The sequence below is a fragment of the Eurosta solidaginis genome, chromosome 2 (genome assembly GCF_040869045.1).
Source record: "Eurosta solidaginis isolate ZX-2024a chromosome 2, ASM4086904v1, whole genome shotgun sequence".
NCBI lineage: Eukaryota > Metazoa > Arthropoda > Insecta > Diptera > Tephritidae > Eurosta > Eurosta solidaginis.
In genome coordinates this window covers 281436199-281452354 of record NC_090320.1, presented here as the reverse complement: position 1 = coordinate 281452354, position 16156 = coordinate 281436199, and the positions used below count along the sequence as shown (strand labels likewise).

The 16156-nt window shown below is 33.2% G+C and overlaps 1 protein-coding gene across 16 annotated transcripts in view; it reads left to right on the top strand.

The window, feature by feature from the left end:
- Positions 1-16156, top strand: part of Wdr62 (WD repeat domain 62) — a 378801-nt gene that overhangs the window by 282368 nt on the left and 80277 nt on the right. The gene's annotated exons all lie outside the window — the stretch shown is intronic.

Below are 16156 nucleotides of genomic sequence, written 5' to 3'. Positions count from 1 at the left end.
ATGTTGACATTTTTTACCGTGAGAATTTTACCAAAAAAATGTGAGTAAAAATGATATTATGCTTGATACGTATATGCTTGAGACCAAGGAGAATCCATACCAGGTGGTGGCAAAGAAAAATCAACTAATTCGCCCTGCAGAAGAATGTCAAGTCAAAAGAAAATTGTCATTGATTTCGATTAGCTGACATTTTATAGTACAAGGCGTTCTATGGAAAATAATCAAAAAGAAGCAACTAGCTGTTGGAATAACAACACCTGGTACTGAATTCGCCTTGGCTTGAAACACTATTATATATTTTCATATAATTGCAGTACCAGTTCGTAGGGGTAAAATTTGTATTGCTGAATAAAAGTATGACGTCTTAGTACAATATCACCCTATCTCATACTTTTTTTTTAAACATCTTAGCTCAGCTCAAATTGTATATAATTTACATAGAGATCGCATATTTAAAACAAATTTTAAGATAGAGCGTTTTGAAAAATTTTCTAAGATAGTATATTCTTCAAACCAACCACGATATGGATTTTTTATACCTTTCATTAAAATGAAATGGTATATTAATTTCGTCACGAAACCCAAAATTGTAAGTCCTTAAAGGAAAATGGATAGACCCACCATTAAGTATACCGAAATAATCAGGATGAAGAGCTGAGTTGATTTAGCCATGTCCGTCTGTCCGTCTGTCTGTTTGTATGCAAACTAGTCCCTCAATTTTTGATAAATCTTGATAAAATTTGGTGAGCGGGTGTATTTGGGTGTCCGATTAGACATTTGTCGGAACCGGCCGGATCGGACCACTATAGCATATATCCTCCATACAACCGATTTTTCAGAAAAAGCGGATTTTTGTCATATCTTACTCAATTTAACAGATTGAAGCTTCAAACTTCACCATATAATTTCGTATATTGCACATATTGTTGCCTGAAAAAATTGATGAGATCACTCGTATATATAGTATATATCCCCCACAACCGATTGTTCAGATAAGAAACTTTTCGTAATTACTGCCCTATTTTAAGAGCTAGAGGCTTCAAATTTCAACGAATGCTTTCTTATATAGCATATGTTGTTGTCTGAAAAAATTATAAAGATCGGTGGTATATATAGTATATATATATGGTGTTATATATAGTATATATATATAGTATATATATATATATATATATTCGCAATTTCTACCCCATTTTAACAGCTATAAGCTTCAAATTTCACCGATTGCTTACGTATATAGTATATGTATATTGTTGTGTCAAAAAATCATAGAGATCGGTGATATATATAATATATATATGATGGTATATATAGTATATATATATAGTATATATATATTAGGGTGGGTCGATTTAAAAATCGCTCATTGCTCTGTGAAAATCGTATTCTAGGGATCAAAATAAGAAACTTTGCCGAAGGAACCATACCTCTAAAACGAATTCTGATGTCCCCCCCTTTGGGTCGAACTTTTGGGTAGGGGCAATTTCAATTCTACCTGCTGTGTCTTGTGGTGACTTAAAAAAAACAACACAAGCAATTTTACGATCTGCAATTGTGTCACAGTGTTACCTTCATTTTTACACAGTGATGCCTTGGTTTTAAAAGGGGGTTGTAAAAACGCTAATTTCTAATAATTTTTTTTAATTTCTTTTCTATTACTAAGTTAAATTCATTTTTTCATTTACATATGTTCTGACTAAATAAATTTCTAAAGAGAAAAATAAACTCCAAAAAGAAAAAACATAGGCATTTCAAAGTTGGATTTTTCAAAATTTGCCCCTACGACCCAAAGGGGCGGACATCAGAATTCGTTTTAGAGGTAATGGGCCCCATTTTAACAGCTAGAGGCTTCAAATTTCACCAAATGCTTACGTATGTAGCATATATTGCTGTCTGAAAAAATCATAGAGACCGGTGGTATATATATTATATACCCCATGTAAACTGTAATTTTTGCCCCTTTTTTACGGCTAGAAGCTTCAAAATTCATCAAATTTCATCAAATAGTTACGCTTACGCCATATATTGTAGAAATACGTGATTCGTAGTCATAGTTTTTACACGCAGACCACAAAAAACCTGAAACGAAAAAAACCTGAAATGAAAAGATAGCAAAGGAAAGGAACTAGAATTCAATTTGTTATCGTAATGTTAACGGTTTGTTAAAGAGCGATTATTCATTTTTTATTGAAAAGTTATAGATATGCTATAAAAAGGTCGATTTGTTATTGAACTTTTATCGAATCCCTATCAAAAAGCTATCGATTTGTTATCGAACATTTATCAATTTCTTATCGGAGTGGTATCAATCTGTAATTGGCGGTTTATCGATTTTCCGATCGATTTGTTTAGAAAAGATATCGATTTGTTATTTAAAAGTTTTCGAGTCGTCTTTTACCGGGAGTGTAATTAACTTGTTATCGATTTGTTATCAACGACTCATAGGTTTGTTATGAAATATAAAGTTCAACATGAAATCGTTGACGCTTCTCTTCAGTACGAAGCCGATAAGAAACCAATAAGACGCCGATAACGAGGATATAAAAATTAGACGAGTCTCTTCTTTAAGGACCCGAAATTAATTTTTTTCTAGTAAAGCTACATCTACTGCACTAGCACTACTTAATTTAAAACCATTTTTCTAGACGTAGACCTGTATGTTTATACATCTATCTTTACGAGTACTAAGTACTCACACCTTTTCGAAAACCGCAAAATTTTTATTCTTGTTCTCATCATTATCCTGTGGAGAATCTCCAACTCAAAATTTATTTAACGGAGCCAAACAACGTCAATAAAAATTATAACAATTGTCTTTTCCGTGTGCTAATTTTAGGTATGAGCCATAGAAAGTCATTAGAATCTTTGCGCAGGCCTCTATTGAGATATATGTGTTCTTTTGTTCATGATTCATCATTAACTGGCATTTAACTGCATTCCCTTGTCTCCCTTTTCTTCTGCTTCAAAATATTTGTATCGATAGGAATACTTTTTACGACGTAGCGTCTTCGTCTACTCACATAAAATGACCTTGCCATCGAAGGATTTGGGTGTTTATTCGTTGCATTATCTTCATATCTGCGTTAAACTAATACAGCTCAAATTTATAGCTGCGTCAAAACTAGCATTCGGTATCACAGACACGATCAAGAACTTTTGATTTTCTCTTCTCTAGGTACCGTCCATGATTCTTAGCTATACATCAGGCTGAATGAGCGACTTTTAGAATGTTATTTTTGTTTGTTGAGATAGAAATTTCAAAGTATCACTTGTTTGCAAGAGTTATTCTCCGTTTGATTTCTAAGCTCACATTTATTTTGCTCTCAATTTTGGCTTCCGGATAGACAATCTCATCACAATCTCGAATTAATATGCTTCAACAGCGATTTCTTCTTGGATGAAGTACCTTGTCCTTATTTACCGTAAGATACATTTTTTTGCCACTATCCAATAGAGAGAAAGCAAATTTACTCCGAAAAACTTTTCCATCTGGGCAAAAAGGGCAAAACCACGGCACATATACTCTTGAACAGTGTACTTGATTAAACCAACTATTATGGTATCGCTTCTTAAGTTTAAATAAAACTTAGCGTAACCAACGCTATTCGTGGTGAGTTTTTATTTAGGAAAGGGATTTGAAAGTAAGCCGTTTTTCTTTGAAAATTTCATGTTCAGTATATGCTTATTTCGCACATCCATGCTTGCGTACTGAACAAAAAGTTATATGCTTTAGCTACGACAAAAAAAAAATCCGAAACGAGCTTTTATAGATGTTTTATTTTCTTGAGATATTATTTTATTAAAACTTATAACGCGTTTTGAAGTTACAAACATTACCTCCTTGAGATCTTTCATAAAGCATTTTTCTCGAGTTAAATAAATAAATAAATATCTCTACATATCTGAGATTTTCTTAATTTTTATTTCCTTTATATTAGGTCGGTTGAATGTTTGTCCGCATTTTCAATACAAATCTTGCAATCGGTTTTTAAGTAACTTCTCATTGAGCTGCAAACGACACCGAGAAATGCCACAAAAGGGGAAAAAATCCGTTAGATGGCGAACAGAAATAGAGAACTCGAACGGAACGGAGGGAGTTTTGCGATCGATTTTTAGGAAGTTTCTCATTGAGCTACAAACGTGAAACTTCACAGATAGGTTAAGACGCCGTGACAAAAGAATAAAAGCAGAAAAAAATTCCGTTATGTGACGCATGGAGCGAAAAAATAGATGATAATTTGGAAAGTTGGAAATTTGAAACCGGCTTTTAAGTAACTTCTCAATGAGCTAGTTACTCGAAATTTTAAACTAAATTAACAGTATAAAACATATTACATAGTTTCGCTAGGGTGCTCACAGATTGAAATATTAATAAAACTCGTACGGAGCGGAGGGAATCTTGCGATCGATTTCTAGGTTAAAACACCTTGACAAAGGAAAAAAAGTTCCGTTAGGTAGCGCCCGGATCAAAATAATTAGAGTAAGGAAGCCACGTACTCACTTGTAGCAATCCAAGCTTTGTATATATGAGCAATTTTCAAGTACCTTAGAAATTAATGTAGCTTGACGTATTTCTCTGATATGGACTATATTGTATAGTTTTGTATGCATTTTGACTTAATAGAAATAAATTTTTGATCTTGTAATAAATAAGGCACTACTCTCTTCCACCTAGAACTAAAAAGTAGAAAAAAAGAAAAAAAATTTTAAGCACATGCCTTATATAAATGGGCAAAAATCAGAAAAAATGTGTCCTTATATAAAGACATATTCTTGCTGAACTTTGATTTTTTAATTTTGACGTAGAAATTGTAAAAATTTTTATAAGAATTAAAAATGTAAATGTCTTTTGTATGTTATATAAAGGAAGTGCTTAAAATTTGTTTATTTTATTTATTTTTTTTTTTTTTAATTCATTTGTTACTGGTACAGCGATACATTATTTCTAGTTTTGCATTTACTTTGCACGATATAAAATAAACATACATATATTTCGCACGTTCCTATTCTTATCCATTTTGTCTTTGTTTGCAGACTTTTTCAGAAGTCAATGACCCTTCGCAAACAAAGCCTCACCTATATGACTTAGTATCTAATACAATAAGTTCAGTCATTACGTGATTTCGTAATTTTTCACGCACCATACTCCCGATCTTTAGATATTCGCACTTCATTTAGTTGGACAAATTGCCAACTATGGTTTCCTTCGTTTTGTTTTTTTTTTTTTTTTTTTTTTTTTTTTTTTTTTTTTTTTGTTAGAAAAAATAATTTTCTCAGCTTTGGTTGAATAACAAATTAAGTATTCCTGAGACGTGCGTGTCATTAGACAAGACAAATAATTTGTTTGCACACACAGCAAACATGTAAATCGTGGTAATGTAAGTAGTATGAGAACGAGTTGTTAGTTCGTTGTAAGTGGCCTAACGCTGTAAACAACGCCTGGAATAATTCAAAAATTTAGCTGTTTTAATTTATTCAATGTTTAACATTTTCTTAAGCCCTTATCCAGTTCACTTTGAATTAACTTTTATTTGATTTGTTAATTCTGCAATCATGTTTTAATTCGTTTTCAATCGTTCGTATCGTGAATTGATTACGATTTCGTAATTTGCATTTCGTGTTTGATCTATGACTTCATACGCTAAAATAGTTTGTCGCAGCGAGTGAATTATTTTGCATATTTTGCGGTTATTATTTGTTATTCACAACATAGTCATGCAAATTTTTTGTTCTTTTCTTTACTCTGTTTGAATTTAAAATTATCTTAACTGACATCTCCGGTAGAAGTTTTGAAACATTTATTGCTTTTAAAGAAAATTTCAATGGAACACCTTATACAATCTTCCACCTTACACTATTCGTTTGAAGCTCATCAATCTTCCAACTCTTGCTTGTCGAAGTGAAATGATTGGTGTAATTATTATGACTAAATTGATCGATTTCATACCCATTCCTTTTGAACGAAGTAAACTTTTGTGTTCCTTCTCGAACTATGAGACACTTCAAACCTCTTCTTCTCAAACAATGTCGAACTAATTTCGAACCAAAAGAACCTTTCCGGTGTCTGTGCCAAGTTTATAACTCCCACTCAAACGCAATCGATAGCCCAACTCCCTTTTTTCTAAATAAAAGACTGCTCTCACCTCTCTTAATAGATAATATTTGTTCCTTTTTTTATTAATTAAAGTATTACGCTCAGCTGTGTTCGGTTCTCTTCAATGGAAGTAAAGCGCAAAGTAATGAGTGAAAAATCTAAGGCCAAGAATAAACTAACTACCGGAATGTTTTCAGGGACCAACAATAAACAAAAAATTTACATAAATAATAGCTTAACTAATTACAATATAGCTTTGTATGCTGCTGTTAGCAAAATTAAAAAGGAAAAGGGTTATAAATATGTATGGTTTAGCAATTCAAGTATACTGCTAAGGAAAGCTGATAATGATAAGGTTGTTTTTGTGCGTTCTTTTGATGACTTGCCTGGGATTCCAGACTAGTTTTATTTCTAAATATTATTATTATTATTAAGTTATTATCTTTAAACCAATGGAAATTAATGATATCAGCACCAAAAACCTCATCAATAACAGTCCTTTAAATTCTGTAGATCAGGTTATTTCTGATAGAAATGCTCTTTATATTATTCATCAAAATATTCGTAGTCTACGGCAGAACTTCGACTCATTACTGTGTAACTTAGAAACATTTTCAGTCTACCCAGATGTAATATTTGTATCCGAAATATGGATATATTCTCATGAGACGAATTTTTACAACATTCCTAATTACGATTTTTTTGCAGTTGTACTAGGTGATTTGAATTTAGATATTTTACAATTTAATGCAAGTTCTGAGAACTATCTAGCATTAATGGCGAGTAACGGATTTATTTCCTATTTAAACGAACAAACAAGGATTTCTTCTGGCACCTGCTTGGATCATATTTTTTGCCGTTCCAACAGTTTGTGCACCTTCACTGGTATTAATCTGGATCTGGATATTACAGATCACTCCATGACTGGTGTCAAGATAGGATTTCCCTTTCAAGAAAAAAAAGGAGAAACCAAAAATAACAAAAATTAGCTATTCACTACTAAATTAAAAATTACGTCAAGAGGATTGGGTTGATGTTTATTCAGAGACTGACATATCCAAGGCGTACTCTAGATTTTTAAATTTGCTTCAAAATTATATCCAGTTTGCTAGCTTTACCCGCGCTCCACAAAAAATAAAATTAAACTTAAACCTTGGATAAGTTTTGACCTTATCAAGAAGACAAAGCTTAAGAATAGACTGGGTGCAAAGTGTAAGAAATACCCAAATAATCAAGAGCTCCATTCCAGGTATAAAAAGTTGTGTAAGCAATTACAAAAGAATATTAAGTGGCAGAGAGATACTTATTTTCGTAATAGCCCTGCAGTCAAAAGCCAAAGTAGTCAGCAAACATTCTAGTTCATTGAGGAGAATTTTGTGGGTTTATTCATACTAGTCAGCTTTTGAATAGTTCATTGACTATAATTTTGTGGTGTTATTCATACCAGTTAGTGTATGAATAGTTAATTGACTAGAATTTTGTGGCGTTCATCATACTGGTCAGTTTTAGAATGGTTCATTGACTATAATTTTGTGATGTTATTAATACTAGTTAGTATTTAAATAATTCATTCGACTAGAATTTCGTCTGTCGGCTCGAGGAAATGCGCGAGTGCTTTCTGTAGCCAATTTGCAATGCATACTTCAGTTGACAATGCTAGATATCGTCCAAATCAACGGGCACATAAACACAAGCATGACGAGCCAACCCTCACCGTTACCTCAACAGAGGTTAAAGAAGTTATTGGAAAGGCCAAGACTTCCATATCAATAGTCCCAGACGGAAGACCTATACCGATGCCAAAACACCTTGGCCATGCGGGCATCAGTAGCCTAGGACATCTTTTCTACTTGTCGTTAAAAGCCTATGCCTTTCCAGAATAACAGATAAAGACCGGAAACCCAGCCAGTATCTACCGATATTATCCCTTTAGTCAGTAACGAAAACGTTTAAAGCCGTTATGATTCCCTCAATTAAATGAAATTGTTCGGTTATCCAGCCATAAGCATGACTTCCGTAAAGTGCATATCACCATTCTGAACTCCATTAATACTCATAACAGGACCGCGCTAGTGCAGCTTGGCCTGTTCTGACACAGTCAACCACTACTGGTTCGTTCCTTCTCCGTTAGATAGATGAATAATTTATTGAGGATTGCACTGCGACCATTGGTCAGCACCTCATCCCATCCGACTTCCATGATGAACCCTAGCAGTTCTCTTGGCTTGAGGGATTTAATGTGGGAATGTTCTGGCCATGGTGAACCCATAAACTTAGCCCTGCGCCTTGAGATGCGTCACATTCGTGTGTTATTCCGTCACTTTTTAGTTTTCATATATATGTACGTATTTTTATTAAAAATTATTCCAAAGTATAATGTATTGAAGTGATAAATTTTAAAGTTATATACATATGTATATATATACATACCTTTTATATATATGAAATATAACGAATAACATAAATTTGAGCTAATTTATCAATTTTCAAGTAATTTAGCAACCCAACTGAGACTAGTACATTAAATAGTAGGATGCTGATGCAAATATCGACTAGTATGTCAACTGTTATTACGATGATGCATAGACTGAGTAGTATGCCAACTGGTAATGTTGATGTTGAATACACTGACTAGTATGTCAATTGGTATGAGATTGGTGTATATAGTAACTAGTATGCCATCTGGTATAATGCTGGCGCAAAGGCTGACTAGTATGTTAATTGGTATGGTCTGATGGGTATGCTGACTAGTATGTCATCTGGTATGATGCTGATGCAGAGGGTGGCAATTGATATTTCGTAGGACATCGCCGTGTTAAAAATACCAGTATGGAAAAAAGACAGAACTCATACTAGTTGGGATTTTTGGCAAACTAGTATTCTTCTAGTATACAACTAGTTGGTTTGACTGCAGGTAGGTTACTAGAATGTAGCGGCAACACAAAGAAGGAATGGGAAATTGTTAATAGTATTATCAACCCAAACGGCATCGGTAATGAGAAGTCTATTGCTCTATTGATCATGTCAACATCATTGACGACTCCTCTGCTGTATCTAATATATTTAATGATTTTTTTGTTTCAGTCGGTCAATCTAATGCCTCTTCCTGCAATTGTGTGATGTCAGGTAGGGAAGGAACTAGTTCAGGCAATAGTTTTTTGTTTGAACCTTTCTCTGGCTCTGAGATCCTAACAATAATAAAACAACTTAACAACTACGGTTCTTGTGGTCATGATGCTATTTCGAACCAATTGCTTAAAAATATAGCCCTTAACCTACTAGACATTCTGAAACATCTCTTCAATGCTAGTGTATACTCAGGAACTTTTCCAGAAGACTTGAAATGTGCGATTATTATTCCTCTGTTCAAAAAGGGTAACAGGGAAGATAAAAACAATTATAGGCCAATTTCATTAGTACCTTCCATTTCTAAGGTTTTCGAGAAAGCCCTTAAAAGCCGTATTTTACTTTTTCTTGAAAGCAAGAGCTTTTTCAGCCCAAGGCAGTTCGGATTTAGAGCCAACCGGTCAACCGAGGATGCTCTATTAGATTTTTGTATATTTATTCACCAAGAATTGGACAGTAAAAAACATTGCGCGAGTCTTTTCGTTGACATCACAAAAGCTTTTGATACTGTGGATCATGTAATTCTACTTGATAAATTATATCATACTGGCTTTCGAGGATTTATACATGAGTGGTTCAAATCGTATCTTACTGGAAGAGTACAACGCGTTAAAGTCTGCGGAACCCTCAGTAGCTCTAATCTAATTAAAGTTGGCGTTCCACAAGGTTCCGTCCTCGGTCCTATTTTATTTCTGGTCTACGTAAATTCAATTTTCGACATGCCATTCTTAGGCAAGGTCACTGCATTTGCAGATGATCTAGCGATAGCTTACGGCTCATAAGCATAAATCATGATGTACATGTTTTAAGAACGTGGTTCGCTAAACACAAGCTCGTTGTTAGCAATAAAACCAAGCTAATGTTTTTTAGCTTGAATGCAAAAATAAGACCAGACGTAGACATTGTTTTCCACTCCTCCAGTTGTGAGCGTCTCGCTCTCCACGATAATTCGTGCCAAATGGCTCAGTATGGTATTTTTAATCCGCTCGCTATTTGTAATAACGAGTGCTTTATAATTGACGTTGTTGAAGACTTTCGGTATCTAGGTGTAACTGTAGATCAAAATATGAACTGGGGCATCCACATATCCCGCCTAAAGCATTATCTCCAATATTCTTTACGTTGTTTCTATCATCTCAGAGGTTGCTGCTCTAACTACACCCTTAAAACAGTTTATTATACGCTTGTTCATTCTAAGTTGTTATATGGTATCAGCTGTTGGGGGGAGCATCCTTTAATAAAATTCAGTCTATCCTAGTTTTACAAAAATACGTTATTCGTAAAATATCTAGTGTAAATGGACTGCATCCCCCAAGAGAGTTTTTTAGAGGTCTAAGGATTCTTCCAATAAGGGACCTTTATTATTTTAAAGTTTTAAAAATCTTTTTCATTAGGTGTGGTTATCTGCAGAGTATGAGGTCGGAAACTTATAACCTTAGGATAAACTTTCATCCTACAGTTATTGTTCCTCCTTCCAGAACCACACGCTCAACAAAGTTTTATACAATTGTATCCAGGAAACTCTTCAACATACTACCCTCCGAAATTCGGGCCATGAAGAATATTCTACAATTTACAAAATGTGTGAAATCCTTTCTTCTGAGTTTCTCACATAATGAAATCGAAGTTTTGCTACGACCTATTCAATAAGCAGCTTATTAACAGAGACTAAAAGCAAATAATAGTAGTAACTTTCTTTACTTTATTTTATATACCTACACCATTATTTTTTCTTTTACTTACTTTTAGCTTTTCCAATAGTAGGATCTTGTAATTAGGCTAAAAATCATATGTAGGTTTTAAAAAAAATTATAACTTGATTTCTATATTTAGCAGTCACCCCACTGCACTAATGTTTCAATATTTTTGATAGATATGACATTTGTCACTATGTTAAGCTTAACATAAAAAATGTCTTACCTTTTTCTTATATCTACACGGTCTCATACACATATTATGCATTCGTTAATTTATACTTCATAAAATAAAACTTCTTTATTTTTATTTTGCTATTGTAACTTTGCTACATATGTAAATAGATAGGTATAAGAAAAATGCTCAATAAAAATGAATGAAATGAATATCACTTCTGTAGCTGAGCAGTTTTAGATCTGAACGCTTGACAAACCGCTGCCTATCAACGAATTGGCTATACAAAAATAAATATAACAAAATAAAAATTTAAGTAAATTAATCGAGTGAACGGGATTAGCCTGGTTTCGGTGCGCCACTTCAGGTCAAAGCGCTGCCACAACGTCCGTTAAACAAAAATAAGTTTTCTAGAATTTTTTAATTCATATTGGGCCGTCATATCTCTTCAACAAAACGAAAGTTAAAAGGCCTCCATTATTTTAATTGACATTATTCTCTAAAGGTTCCTTGTACTCACTTTTGTTTTAGTCTGTTTTGGATAGGTCACTAAATACACAATATTTCGTAGGTCCCATGAAAGGCTAACATTTTTAACACACTTCTGCACACTGCTAGTCTTCCATGCAAATATCAAACTGTGCTACTTTTTCACACCAATAATGAAATGCCTTTCATGGAAACTTCAAAGGTGCTGGTTTTCGTTGGGCGCGATAATTTTATTTCGTTTAAAATATTTCCGTGTATTAGCCCGTGTCCCTAAGACTTAGATCTCCAACGCATTAAAAATTCTGTTGTAACAGACCAAGTGTAACCCACTCATTTGTGGTATCCAAGAAACGAAATTAGCACCGCTCTTTCGTTGGAAACACTGTCCACTCTGTGAGAGTAAACAGGAGCGGGCTCGTATATTACACGCCTCACTGTGCAATATTATCTATTCAACTTCCTCAAAATAATAAAGGGAAAATCCACAAATGAGTAGTAGCAAAATGTCATAGCTCCCCGTATGTTGCCATGCTTGTCTAATTGTTAGGACAGATAAATTCAAATACTCCGAACGTCAGAGCCAAACTACGTGATAAGAATTCCTCTAATAAGAACAAGATGGAATGGAAGTGGGAGAGCACAAACACTGAGAGTAAGAACAAGAGTAAAGCTGTATAATAAAGGAAGACGCAGATTGCGAGAAATGGGCAGAGGCAAATATTTTAAATATACTAGCGTACCCGGCAGACGTTGTCCTGCTTAAAAATTTGTTTGCCTACATTTGAAAAGCGGACCTCCCTTCCACTTATCACTCTCTATGTCATCAAATATACCAATCCTTTACTTATTTTTCTATAATATCTCTATTCTCTCCTCATTCTACTTCTACCTTCCATTTCCACTCCCACTCTCCTCCCGTCCCCTCTTTTCATCTAAAAATTTTGGCAGAAAAGTAACGGGTTATCATGAGGTACGGTTTGTTAGTAAATTTCTAACAGAAAGAGCACGCCTTCATTGTTTTTGAGTAATTTCGCTTTGGTAACTTTATTTTGTCCACGATTTGCTGCAGCATATTTTACGTTTAATTTCCTACTATATTCGAAATTTTTTTTAAGTTACTCTGAGTTCTTCAAAGTATAATTTTTTTTTGTATGAAATAAGTTTGTATTTTCGATTCCACGATATTCTAGGAAAAAATTTACCCTGGCGCTCTGCGAAAAGGCTGAATTTATATTTACTTATCCACTAAGACCTGTTTTTGTTAAAGGAACATATAAACGTACCAGAGAGCTGAGTAGAATCAACGGTTGTGTTACGCATGTTAAAGCAATATTTTCCGTTATAAGCTGCCAATATCGAGCTGCTCCAATTCTAAAACCCTATACCTATTTCATTCACTAGCTTTATAACAAAAAAGCCAAACATCTAAGCAACGACCTTGCCAGCAAAGAAACAGCTGATACTTTAAATTAACATTAATAATTAAAATCAACAACAGCATTGGTAAGTTATGAAGTTTGGCTAACGAATTGGACTTTGAGAAAACAGTAACTCATATGTAATATTTAATTGTGCGCTTATATAAATATTTTATTTTATTGTTAATTATTTTTTATGCGCCTTTTTTCCTTTATTTTCATTAAATATACATGAATAACAAAAAGTAAAGTTCAACCGCTGAAAATTATTTATTAGATTTTGGTCTATCATTAACTTGTATTTCTCCGTTTCTAAGTTTTTTTTCTCTTACTAAATTTTGAATATTCATTACCTGCTGATGCCGGCTAAAACACGTAATAATAGCTAAATGTTGTTTAGTGATTTATTTTTTTATAAATTTTTTTATTTTATTAAATTTTGTTTAAATTTTTTTTTTTTTTTTTTTCATTTTAATTTCTCATATGATTACAAAATGCTTAGCTGAAAGTGCGTGCATTTTGGGGTTGCCTCAGCGGTAATAGCATAATAATTTATCGGTTTTTGCACCATTTAATTACGAATTTGACATTGAAACACCTGAAGCAATAAACAACAAACTTTGTGCTACCACATAATGCACATAACACAAGACATAACACCAGTTAGCTGCTGCTATTTATTTACCAAATGATCTCTTAATATTTTTGTTTTGTTGCTTTCTTTTTAGTTTAGCGTGTTTATGCAGTTTTATGTATTTCATTTTTTCCAGTTGGCCCCACTTTTGAGGCATGTTTCCAGTTCTCTTTCTCTATTTGCCTACTCTTTCTTCTTTTGGCCATATAAAGAGTTTATTTTAGTTTGAAAATATAATTTATTAAATCACAACAATAATGGCGAATTATTGTGAGCAAGCTTTCCGGCTATTAGTTTGATCTATTACGCATTTTGCAACAACCTTAAATTGCACGGTTGTATTGTTATAGGCCCGTCACATAAGATTTTTGATGCAACATCGTGCGCTGACAGATGAGTAGATTGCATGTATTTGCATGGAGAGCGACAAATGGGCCACCAGGCATCTGACATCCAAAAGTAGCCAACTTTCAAATTTTGTTGCAAGCAAAGCATAAGAAGAATTTGATGATATTAGTTTTGTTTATAGTGCTTTCAGACTTTGCAAGTAGTACATTTGTCACATATTTTACGACTAAAAGAAATGAGTACGAGAAAAAATATGTTAGCACGTATTTTTCTTGTATAGTGAGAATGTTTATAACCAGGGCTGTTCAAAATTTTTTATATTGAAGTACAAATCACAATACTTATACAAAATTACATGTACACTGAAACTTTTTTAAATAAAAAAAAAAAAAAATTATTTAAAATATTTAAAGAAGATGGTTCCCTCAATGAATAAATTTTGCATTAAAATTTTTCTCAGTGCTAAAATATTTTTGAAAAATGTTTGGTTGTTAATTTGTTTGTGTAAATTTGAATATCATACCGAAGTGCCTTGGCTTCATACGGAAGTGCTTGTTCTTTGCACTTTCATATGAAATTCAGGCACTTTCATATGAATAGAATTTATATGTGAGGGCATATGGGTGTGCTATGAAAATTTTTTTATGTTCAATGTGTGAATTTGTATCTGTGCCTATTCTTCAGGGTGACGGAGGATGGCATTTATATGATATGTTGCACGGAGTATTTTACCGTCGCTCCAAGTAAATTTAAATACACTGAATTTATATATAGACTATTGTAATTAGGAAAGTAATATTGAAAAGTATTAAAGTTAGTATAGAGTATACTTTGTCAAGTTCAAGTAATGTTTCTCATCGCGCCGCTCGTGTTCAACTACATCGTTGTTCGTATAAAAAATAAATGTAAGGCGCTATAACCTCCGAAGAGATTTTAGATCAAGGTTCTCTTCCAATTTGCATCGTGTTCCTTTTAAAAAAATAATAAAAACTTTTTTCTAAAATTTTGATGTTGCTTTGCCCGGATCTTCGGTGTGGTAGGCGGAGCACGCTACCACCACACCACATAGTCGTATAACTTCGTTCAAATACACGGGTCAACACAGAATTTGACTTTGACTGCAAAGCATTAGATTTCAATTGTTTAGGTCATTTGGGGAAAAAAAATATATGGCATGAAAAAGTTTGCTTTCCTGTTTAGGAAACCGTTTGAACGAAATTTTTCAAAATCTTTGGTACTTGAAAATGAAACAATTCAAATAAATATTTTTATTAAGTTTTAATATCGAAATAACTTACAAAAAAGTGGAAAATAATTTAAAAGTGTACACTTTTACTTTTTCATTTATGTTCATAGGTACTATCCCTCAATAACCAAATATAGTCTCCCATCATGTTTTCATTATATTGGCCTTGATAACGTTGTTCGAAAAACTCCTTATCGGCATTGCTTTTATAAGAACTAAGAGATGATCCACTTCTCTGCGATAATTATACCTTTCATGGACTTGAAATGGTATATCAACTTTGGTCCGATGTTTGTAACGTTGAGAAATATAGAAGATAGAATCACCATTAAGTATACCGAATTGATCAGGGCGACGAACTGAGTTGATCGTTCAGATAGAAAGATTTTTAGCCATTTCTCCCTTAATTTAGAAAGTATAAGCGTGAAATCGGTGATATATATGTTAATATATCATAGAAGATTTTCTGAAAAAATCACTTTGATCGGAGCTATATATAGTATATATCCCATACAACCGATCGTTCAGATAGAAAGATTTTTGCCAATTTCTCCCTTTATTTCCAATATAAAAACGTTAAACTTGGTGATATTTATTCTAATATATCATAGAAGATTTCATGAAAAAATCATTTCAATCGGAGCTATATTTAATATATATCCCATACAACCGATCGTTCAAATAGAAAGATTTTTAGCCATTTCTCTCTTAATTTCCAAGATAAAAACGTTAAATTTGGTGATATTTATTCTAATGTATCATAGAAGATTTCCTGAAAAAATCACTTTGATCGGAGCTATATGTATATAGTATATACCTATCCCATACAACCGATCGTTCAGATAGAAAGATTTTTGGCCATTTCTCCCTTAGATTCCAATATAAAAATGTGAAACTTGGTGATATATATTCTAATATATCATTGAAGATTT